The sequence below is a fragment of the Gracilinanus agilis genome, chromosome 1 (genome assembly GCF_016433145.1).
Source record: "Gracilinanus agilis isolate LMUSP501 chromosome 1, AgileGrace, whole genome shotgun sequence".
Taxonomy (NCBI): Eukaryota; Metazoa; Chordata; class Mammalia; order Didelphimorphia; family Didelphidae; genus Gracilinanus; species Gracilinanus agilis.
In genome coordinates this window covers 350000637-350011886 of record NC_058130.1, presented here as the reverse complement: position 1 = coordinate 350011886, position 11250 = coordinate 350000637, and positions in this window count along the sequence as shown.

The following is an 11250-nucleotide window of genomic DNA, read 5'->3' as shown; positions in this document are numbered from 1 at the left end:
TGTTCATCCCAAACATTACTTCAGGGATGAGGAAAGGAACTAGGAATAAAATATAATCAAATCATGATAAAAGAAATCATATCAACCAACACCAGCTATGGTACTTTCTCAATCCCAGTGACTTTGTTTTTATGTAGAACTACAAGTATCTCTCCCAGAGGTCACCTATTTTGAGCCAATTTGGAAGGGCAAATATCTGTGAAATTCAAGTTAGGGAAGAAGAAAGAGGAAGGGAGGACTCTCTCTCCTTCCTGCTCTCAAATTTCCTTCTCTACTCCAACTAACATTGGGAGGAAATCATCTCTTCTGGCAGATACTGCTAGCCCTTCTTTCAACGCTCCTTCCCAACCTGGCTCTCTGCATCTATGATGATGCTTTATCTAGTACTCTCTAGGGCAGTGATGGGCAAACTATGGCCCATGGGCCAGATGTGGCCCCCTGAAATGTTTTATCCTAATCTGACAAACACAACGAGTAGGATACGATACAAGAAACTTGAAAAGAGTTGCCTTAGAAACAGACTGACAGATGAGCATTTCCTTTTCTTTGGCCCCCTCTTTAAAAAGTTTGCCCATCCCAACCATTCTGGCTGGCAATTTGGAACTATGCTCAAAGGGCTATAAAAGAATGCCTGCCCTTTGATCCAGCCATACCATTGTTGGGTTTGTACCCCAAAGAGATCATAAATAAACAAACTTGTACGAAAATATTTATAGCTGCGCTTTTTGTGGTGGCAAAGAGCTGGAAAAGGAGGGTATGTTTTTCAATTGGGGAATGGCTGAACAAATTGTGGTATATGCTGGTGATGGAATACTACTGTGCTCAAAGGAATAATAAACTGAAGGAATTCCATGTGAACTGGAAAGACCTCCAGGAACTGAAGCAGAGCGAAAGGAGCAGAGCCAGAAGAACATCGTACACAGAGACCAATACACTGTGGTAAAATCGAATGCAATGGACTTTTGTACCAGCAGCAATACAATGACACAGGAAAGTTATGAGGTATTTATGGTAAAGATGCTACCCACGTTCAGAGAAAGACTGCAGGAGAGGAAACACAGAAGAAAAACAACTGCTTGAACACATGGGTTAGGGTGGACATGATTGGGGATGTAGATTCGAAACTACCACACCAATGCAACTAACAACAATTTGGAAATAGGTCTTGATCAATGACATATGTTAAAACCAGTGGAAGTGTGCATCGGCCATGGGTGGGGGGGGTTGTGGGGGGTAAAGGGGAAAGTAGGAGCATGAATCATGTAACCATGTTAAAAATGAATATTAATAAATGTTTAAAAAAATTTGCTCATCACTGCTCTAGGGTACTCTATATATAGAATACTATAGACATATTGCCCAGGGTCATACAACTAGGAAATCTCTAAGTCCAGATATGAACCCAGGTCCTCTTGACTCCAGGCCAGGCTCTCTATCCACTGTGATACTTAGCTACTCTCCTGAGTACTATATTTTAATTATTAGACATCAAAATGGAAAGAGCATTGGTCAGGAACTTAGGAGAGAAGAGCTCTGGTTCCAGTGCTGCTACTAACTAGATGTGTGACCCAGGAAAAGTTCTTCCCCTTCACTAAATCTCAGTTTCCTTATTTGTAAAACAAGGGGTTCAGGCTAGATGATCACTAAACCCATTTCCAACTCTAATAATTAGTCATGTGATTTTAGACCTTTTTTCCAAGATGCAAAATATCAGCATCTTATTCCCAAATGAAATTCTCCAGTCTTTGTTCTTTTAAGTCCAGAGTTCAAGCATGTACCAGCTCTTGCAGACCCATTGATAATTATTAATAACCATAGACGGATTTAAAATTTTTCTTAGAACAGAGGCATGGTCCTTCAATACACATCAACACACCACAAGAAACACTGGCTTCTTCAACAGGGATGAGAGTAATGATTTAATCCTTTTTTGATGAAATAATCTAACAACACAGGTGAATCAGATCAAGACATTTTAATTGCTCCTGTAATAGAAGGGGCAGTTATTCTCCACATTCTTTTAAATAGATTCTTTAAAGAGCTGACCATCCTGTTATCTCTTCTGGAAAGAAAAAAGAAAGCTGATTGTTTTATCATGGCTCAGGCACTTGGCTAGGTAACTGCTGGAAAATATAAGCCATATGCCCTGTAGCATGGTGCTTGTAAGTGAAGATTGTGAGTCCAGACTGACTCTGAGCACAGATGACCCCAGGACTCTGGCTGTGTCACCATCTCCTTAAGGGACTCATGAAGGGTCCCATGAGAGGTCGAGGTCTCTGGCTGAGATCAAGGATCTCAGCAAATGAAGTCTTTTGTTGCCCTCTGCATATATCATGAGAAAAAATTTGCCAAGTCCTTTATCTGCCTCTCCGAGGAGAGCTGAGGTATCATCTTTCCATTTTACCTATGACTTACTTTTATTTCCTGGTTTTATTTCCAAGCTCTCCAGAACCTCATTATCTTGAAAGTTTATATTAACCCTATAACTCAAACCTCCTTAATATCCCATATCTCTGAGATCTCTCTCCCTCTGAATAGATAGGATAGAGGGTAAGCAATGGAGAATTCCTCCCAGTTCTCCCTTTAAGGTGGGTGAACCAGGACACCCATCTCTTCATTTCCTGCCTAGTTGCACTCCTCTGGACATCATGTACCTGCCTTTCCCTTTAAACTTCTTTTTATGTATTAACTTTCCCCATGAAGGCAGAGACTGTTGTAATCTCTGTGGCAAAGCCCATTGGAATGTAACACTCTTCTTATTGATGGGGATGAATACCTTGCTCTGCATGAGTGGTACAGTGGAGTGGGGGAGATTTGATTGCTTCAGTTCTTAGCCAGTCTCCTTTGGAGAATCTTTAAGCAAGAGTTATCTAGTTGCTTCTGACTTCCATCTTCATGAGAGAAGATGGAAGAGGCCAACTCCACTTCAAATTGCTGGAGGAAAAACCTCGGGAAGACATGAAAGGAGCTGGCAGTCTCTATCATGTCCCTATTCTCAGCTTGCTACTCTAATGACTTTGGGCATTTTCCCCTTGGGTGAAATCCAGGGTTTTCTCTCTTGGTTGAGATGTTATCTTTTTTTTTTTTTTTAAACCCTTATCTTCTGATTTAGAATCAATATTGGGTATTAGTTCCAAGGCAGAAGAGTGGTAGGGACTAGGCCAGTGATTTCCAAAGTGGGTGCCACCGCCCCCTGGTGGGTGCTGCAGCAATACAGGGAGTGGTGATGGCCACAAGTGCATTTGGGGGCGGTGAATAACTGTAAGGGGGCAGTGATAGTATGTGACAGGGGGCACTAAGTAATATTTTTTCTGGAAAGGGGGCAATAGGCCAAAAAAGTTTGGGAACCACTGGATTAGGCAATGGGGGTTAAGTGATTTGCCCAGGGTCACACAGCTAGGAAGTGTCTGAAGTCAGATTTAAACGAGGACCTCTTGCCTCTAGGCTTGTCTCTCAATCCACTGAACTACCTAGCTGCCTTGAGCTGAGTTATTTTGATCCCAATGGGAGAACTCTTTCACTCTGGGTAGTCTAGTATATATATTCTCCTCCATATGCCTTTTCTGACTTTGGTTTTGCTCTGATTTAGACAAATGGGTTTCTTTGCTATTTGCTATGTGTGTTTGTTGTAGAATTGGTATTAGGTGGGAAGAGAGTCAAGCCTTGGGTATAGCGCTTCGGGTCCCCCTTCTCTCTCGGAAATGACAAAGTGATCAGAAGTTAGATGGAATCTGGTCATATTTGCTAGATGAACCATATTTAAGGGAGTCAATAGATATAATTCTAGTTCAGTACTGCCTCTCTCTGAAGAGAGCAGTATCTTCCACTTTCGCTCCTGACAGTAATGAAAGTCTCCACTGGAGAAGGGTTTGGGTAGAAGAGGCTAGAGATGTCTACTCTGCCTCCCTTCAAGCCATACAATGATATGGAGCTCTCTCCTTTCTTCCTTATATTGTCTTTTTCATTTCTCCATTTCCTTAATAGTTTTTTAAAAAATTCTTATCCTCTCTCTTAGAACCATTACTAAGTTTTGGCTTCAAAGCAAAAGAGCAATAAGAGCTAGACAATTAGGGTTAATGAGGTGTTTCATATTTTCCTCAAATTTTTCATTTTTTAAAATTTTGTTTTATGTATTCTTGCTGCCTTGTAAAGTTATTTGCTTCTAGTTATTGAGTTCTATTTTTTAAAGACTGAATTTCATTCCTGGCTTTTTGGTCATCCTTCTCCTTCTGGTTTGATTTTCTTTGTAGATCATCTTTTGCCTTCTTTGCTTTGTTTTCAAGCTGGTCAATTCTGGCTTTTAATATGTTCTTTTCTTGTTTTAGTTCATGTATTTCCTTTTTCAAATTGTCTTCAGCCTCTCTTGATTGCTTTTTGAGTTCCTGAAGTTCTTGAGTTAATTAAATTTTGAGATCTTCCAAAGCCTGTGTTCAATTCGCTGGAGCGTCTTCCTCTCCTTCTATTTCATTTGCTCTCTTTTCACTTCCTGGAAAGAAGTTGTCAATTGTCATTTCCTTCCTTTTTTTCTGCTGTTTACTCATATTTTTTCCTTCTCTGTTCTGCTGGTTTAAGCAGATGGATTTAATGAGCTTTGATGAAAGATCTTCCCCCAGCTGGCAATGGAGGTTTGTAGTTACATTCTCCATAGTCTATGGAGGAGGGGTGTTGGAGTTTCCCTGCCCTCTGAAGACTTCTTGGCTATCTAATTGATGGGATTAAGCCTGGACTGGATTAGTCTGTATAGGCTAAAACCTTGAGAGGAAAACAAAAAAGAAAAAAAGAAGTGAGGGGACAAGATGGAGTGTTTTCACTGAGCTGTCCAGCAGTAGGGTCCCCCTGCTCTGTCCTGCTATTTGACCTGGTTTTGTTTCCTCTTAAAGTACTTTGTTTTCTATCTTGGTGTGGTAAAGCCAGGAAGTCTGAGGTTTGGCTCCATCTAAGCTGCCATTTTCTGAGCATTTTTGCTGTTTCTCTGGCTTTCTTCTCCAGCCACCTCCCTGGTGCCTGTGTTCAACTACCCGAGTCTGGTGTCAGCAAGGCCCTCTCTCTAGGCTGGTGCGTCCACCCGCCCAGAGATTTCAGGGGCTTCTGGGGAGGTGTCCTGGGATTCCCCTTCTACACCTTCAGACCCGACAGTTCAAGAATTCAAGCCTTTTTTTTGGTGTACCTCTTGAGCTGTTTAGCAGTAGGATCCCGCTGCTCTGTCCCATTGTTAGATTTGGTCCTCTTTCTTCTCGAAGTGCATTGTTTTCTATCTTGGTGTGGAAAGGGTGCGGAGTTTTTAAGATTTGCTCTGTTAAGCGGCCATCTTCCCAGAATTCTGACAATTAGGGTTAAGTGACTTGCCCAAAGTCACACAGGTAGGAAGTATATGAGCTGGATTTGAGCCCAGGGCCTCCTATTTCTAGATATGGCACTCTATACACTGAACCACTTAGCTGCCCCCATATCCTTAATTTTTAACACATTGTCTGATACATAGTAGGTGTTTAACAAATGTTAATGAACTATTTATTATGTGAAAATAAAAAATAAACAAATAGTGAGAAGCAATTATCTGAGCCAAACTGTCATTTGTTGTAGAAAGTTGTAAATTACCCAGGGTCCAGGTCCATTCCAACTTGGCCAAAGACTCAGAATTCATGTGTTAACTGTTGTATATATATATATAGAGAGAGTCAGATTCCACAGACCTTCCGTCTTAAAAAGGGAAGTGGGCTTCTGAATATTTCTTCTCAGAAGGGTCCCTTCTTAGAGGTCTTTTTCTTGTCTTTATTCTATGAAGTAATCATCTGTTCCATATACTCTTATAGCTTCAAAGTACCTCAAACTGAAGTATCATAATGTCTGGACACATTCCAGGATGCTAGAGGCATGAACACAACTCCCTTGGCAAAGATATCTTGTGAAAGCATTTCAGAGGATTTATTTGTTATTTTACTCACAATATGATTATTGAATACTGATCTTCATACACACTTAATCAATCAATTAATACTTGGGGTTATTCCTTACGACTTATTCACTAAATGACTGATTATCTAATAGGAATAAATGTTTAGAACATACAGTTACACACAGGCATAAAATAGTAACTATAAACTGAAATTCCTTAATTAGATTATCTTTTACAATTGATCAGCCAATTGATTTTGTTTATTAGGAGAATATCAGTGTGTATGGGCGTTAGTTCTTCCAGTAGTGTGTCAATTTGTTGGCCGTTGGTCAAAAAACTCTCAATTAAAACACTTCTAGTTAAATTAATATTTATAAGTAGCTAGGTGGTACAATGATTAGAGATCTGAACCAGGAGTCAAGAGAATCAGAATTCAAATTTGGATTTAGATACTTACCAACTGTGTGACTCATGGCAAGTCACTTAAACCCTGTCAGCCTCTATTTCTTTGTAAAATGGACATAATAATAGCACCTACTTCCCAGAGTTGTTGTGAGGACAAAAGAAAAATATTTGTAAAGTACCCTATAAACCTTAAAAAGCCAAATAAATATAAACTATTATTTAATGACTCTGTGAGTCTTAACATCTCATGACCTCTCCATAGCTATTCCATCATGGTGCCTGAGGAAGTGAAAGGGATATGCACAATATGGAGAGCCACCCCATTCTTTTTTTGTTTTGTTTCACTGGTTGTCATGGCCAAATAATTCACTACCTAGTGGCCACCTGTTATGTAGAAATGGATGCATGGAATCCCTGCAAAGATACAGGGACAGCCTCACCCAGAATTCCAGGGGACCCCCCTGGAGAACTTTGGGTGAGGGGGCAGTTGAGAGGAGTTGCAGTTGCTTTGTGGGGGTTGAAGTGAGCAGACAGACTGCTTATTACTCCAGACTTGAGGGGATCACCTGAGTGGCTATTGTGGCATAAGCCAGTGTGGTTTCTACTCAAGGGTTAGCCTGTTTGTAGAATTAATCCTCATCAATATCAGTATAATAATTATCTAGTGATTTAGTGATTAGATATATAAATTATCTAACAAGTTCAGTTAGGTGCCTTCACCCCCTCCTTTTGGGGGGAAGGGCAGCTTCAACCTAATAGTTCAGGGTCACCTTTCCTTATTCAAATACCTTCATTAACTACTCTAGTTTTCCTTGTTACTTCTTAATATAAGCTATACCTTCAAATCTGTGCCTGGAAATTATTTGGGGGGAATACTCACAACTCAGTCTGGACATCTAGTTTGAATCCTGTCTGTAGCCAGTTTTAAGAAGATCATCTCAGTCCTCAACAGTTAGATATCTAGCTTCTATTTATTCCTCTATCAGACCTGTGAGGAATATAAATTAAAGAAAGGGAACATCATTGGGGTTCAGCCAAAACAGAAACTTACCAGAAGAATCTTATCCAGTCTCCATTTCCAACTGAAGCAGCAACTGTTAGAGGGGGAGGGGTTTGAGATCCAGGAGTGTCTAACCCCCTCCTTTCTCACTGAAGCCTGTCAATCAGTGTTTGTGACTTGAAGGTCTATTGGCCTTGACACATATTTCTGCTTCTCCAAACTACCTGTTATTATCATCATAACACACCCTACTTTCACTCTGAGTTTCTCCATAATTAAATGATTTCTGAACAGTAGGCATTCATACTCTGGGGTACACTCGGAGTTTTCTAGCATGGTAGCATGCACTATGCTGGTGCTTCTAGACCAGTGATGATGATTCTTTAGAGGGGTGGGTGAAGTCCTCAGGTGTGCATAGAAAGGGGGAGGGGAGAAGTCTGGCCCTACATCCCTCTGGCTGTCTAGTAATGAACTGTGGCAAACTCTGAGCTGGGGCGATGGCGCGTATGCTCACAGAGAGGGCTCTGATTGCTCCCTCTGGCATGTGTGCCATCAGTTCACCACAAAAGTTCTGGACCATCACAATGTTATAGGATCATAGATTTTGACCTGAGAAAGACTTTCTGGGTCCTTCAGTCCAATTTTCTCATTTTACAGTTGAGGAAACTGAGGCTGAGAGAATTTAAATGTCACAAATTTTAGAGTCAAGATTAAACCTAATGTCACAAATTTCAGAGTCAAGATTGAACCTAAATCTTCTCACTCTAAATATAATATTCCTTCCACTCTATCACTCTGGAGGGCAGCTCACATCATGTCCTAATCCAGTGATGGGCAAACTATGCCCAAGGGCCAGATGCGGCCCCCTGAAATGTTCTATTGGACCTCCCAATATTATTCCTAATCTGATGAATCCTACAATAAGTAGGATACAATACAATGAAACTTCAAAAGAGTTGCCTTAAAAACAGATGGACAGATAAGCATTTCTTTTCCTTTGGCCCTCTCTTTAAAAAGTTTGCCCATCACTGTCCTAATCAATAACATGGATCCATTCTCATACATGGCAGCTCAATACAAAGTTGTTATAGCGTGAGAGAACTGGTGTTAGTGGAGTATCAGAGAGTTGTTTAGAGGGGGGTAATGTACTTCAGGAACAGGGGACAGCAAATACAAAGACATGGAGAAAGTAGATGAAATTCTGCGTGTGAAAAACAGAGGAAAAAGTCAAAAGAAATATATTAAAAATCTGGAGAAGAAATGGTAAAACCACTCCAGTACCTTTGCCAAGAAAATCCCAAAATATGGTCATGGAGAGTTGGACATGACTGAAAATGATTAAACACAAGAAAAACTGGAAGAATGTGTTGGAAACAGATTATGAAGGGCTTTAAAAGCTAAACAAAAGAGTTTGTATTTTATACTGGGGGCAATAGGGAGTCCTTGGAGTTCACATGATTAGAACTTCACTTAATGAAAAATAATTTTGGAGGTTGTGTAGAGGATGAACTGGAAGAAGGAGAGATGAGTTAGGAAGACCAACTCAGAGACTTTTGAGGCAGTTAAGAGAGAAATATTAAGGAAATGAAATATGATGGTGACTATGCTTACCAAGAAAAGGTTGTATGAAAGAGATGTTATGGTGATAAAAATAGCAACATTTGACAATTGATGGGATATGTCAATTGAGAGAGAGAGAGAATTTGAAAATAAAGGATGAAATTACAAACCAAGGAGTCTGGAAGAATGATGGTGCTTTTGAAAGAAATAAGGACGTTTTCAGGTTTTTTTGTTTTGATTTTTAGGTACATGGGAACATTTATTAATTGTTAAAGACAGTTTAAGATGCCAACAGTGACCATTTAAAACAGTCAACTGCTTAAAACTTGCCAATCCAAAGTTAAAAATCCAATATTAAAAATCATTTATTGATTGGTAGTCCTTAGGAAGCCTATGGTTGTACCCCTAGCTCTTCAGTTCTCTCATCTTTATTTATTACTGTGGCCCAATTCAACCTTTGTAATAAATCTGTGTTTGATCTTCTTGCAACTCATTCTGACTAAAAATCAATTTTATCTTGACAAGACGCTTCATGTTTTTGGAGGTGTTCATGTGGGACCACGTGATTAACATTACTTTTGACTTTGTTTGTTTTCCTTGTGGCAAGTTTGTATTCCATTTGACTTTCTGGTATGAAATGGTTTGGGTTGGGCCATATGGTCACTGTACTTTGTTATTTTGATCCATGATACCCAGACCTTGAAGTAATCTTCTTTGACTATCAAGGTGGATTTGGGGGGCATAATAATTAAAATTATGAGGCTGATAGAACCTTAATAACTTTATTAAATCAAAGTAATAGGAATAGTAAAGAAAGGAAAAAGTAGGAAAGAGGTAGAGAGGTACTTAGCTTTCTAATCTATTGGCCTCCATGATGGGTCTGTGGCTAAACTCCAACAAGGGTTCCTTCAGTTCTCCAATGCTCCAGCCAGAACACCCAGACAGGCTCCTGGTCTGACCTTATAAGCTCTTTTCTCCACCCACTAACTCTCACACATCATAACTATTGTGAGGAAGATTACTAACTTATTATTTAGGTGACTTGGCAGGCAGAGGTGAAGGATTCTAAATGGAATGGGGAAGCAGGAAGTGTGTTTCTCTCTCTGAAATGGACTCCATGGTGGTTGGGGACAAGTTGTAACTGACTCCTGGGAGATCTCAAAGGAAGTGGAGTTTGTACCCTGATTTCCTCATATCCGGAAGGTGGATTTTGCCGGTGGGAAGTTAGGTAGAGACTATAACATCTAACCTGAGTTGCTGGTCAGCTCAAGTTGGTTTAGCTTCCTGACTTACCCAATTGAAGGAGTACTGGCTAAAGACCTTGGAAAGCTGTCACTCGATTGTGACAGGACTCTGCAGTGAGGATATCCCACTTTCTATCCTGATCTCCATTGTGCCCTGCCCTGCTATAGTTTTAGCTTAGTGTAGATAAGTCTATTCCCTGTCCCTGAGGCTTGCCCATAGACTGATAGAATAGAATAGAATAGAAACCCCTTCTCCCTCTTTAGACTATAGTTTCCTTAAATTAAACTTGTTTATAAACCTTCTTGTCATTTACTTGCTGGTTTCAAAGACTCCCTCTCTAGGTGGAGCAGGGTGACAGTTAAGGCCTGCCACTTCTGTCAACTGTCATTCACCAAACAGTTTCCCTGGCTTGTTTGGTCCCAGGCTATTGCCCATTTCTGTCTCCTACTCACCCTTCTGAACCCAGATAAATATTTAAATTAACTTCCCCTAGTTTTCTCCATAACATGATTGTGGTCTCTGATATCTTGTGTTTACATTAGCATTATTCTTATAGTTATTAGCATTATTTTTCTTTTCAGATGCCCTCAACGCTGCCACTGCTTTTATCTCATTAATTTCCTTTTCATTTGCCCTACTATTTGCCTCTCTAAGTTGTTTCCTGAGGCTCTCAATCATTGCACATAAAACTATCAGGAACTTCGATGAGGAAAAGGAGAAGAGGAATAAAGAGAGAAGAGATTTCCTTGAGGAATGGAACATCATAAGGAGAAAGGAGATCTGAAGGAGATCTGGAGTTTTGATAGGTATCATACATCCAACAGTAACATGTTGCAACACAATATAGCAAAGAAACAACATAACAAATCAGATATATACAACACATCTCAGGAACCAACCATAGTTTCTTAATTTGCCTGGGCCTCCCAGGGAGACAGTGCTTGTGGAATCAGTTTCCCATCTCTTTGGCTCCTTTATTCTTTAATTTCTTTTCTCTGATCGTTTATCTATACCTGAATTTACTCGGAGGTCTTTGACCTCCAGGTAACTGAGAGATGACGTTAAAAAAGATGACATAATGGAGAGAGAAATTTGCTTCCAACAGGAGAAAGATATTGAGTTCTGTTTTGGACATGTTGAGATT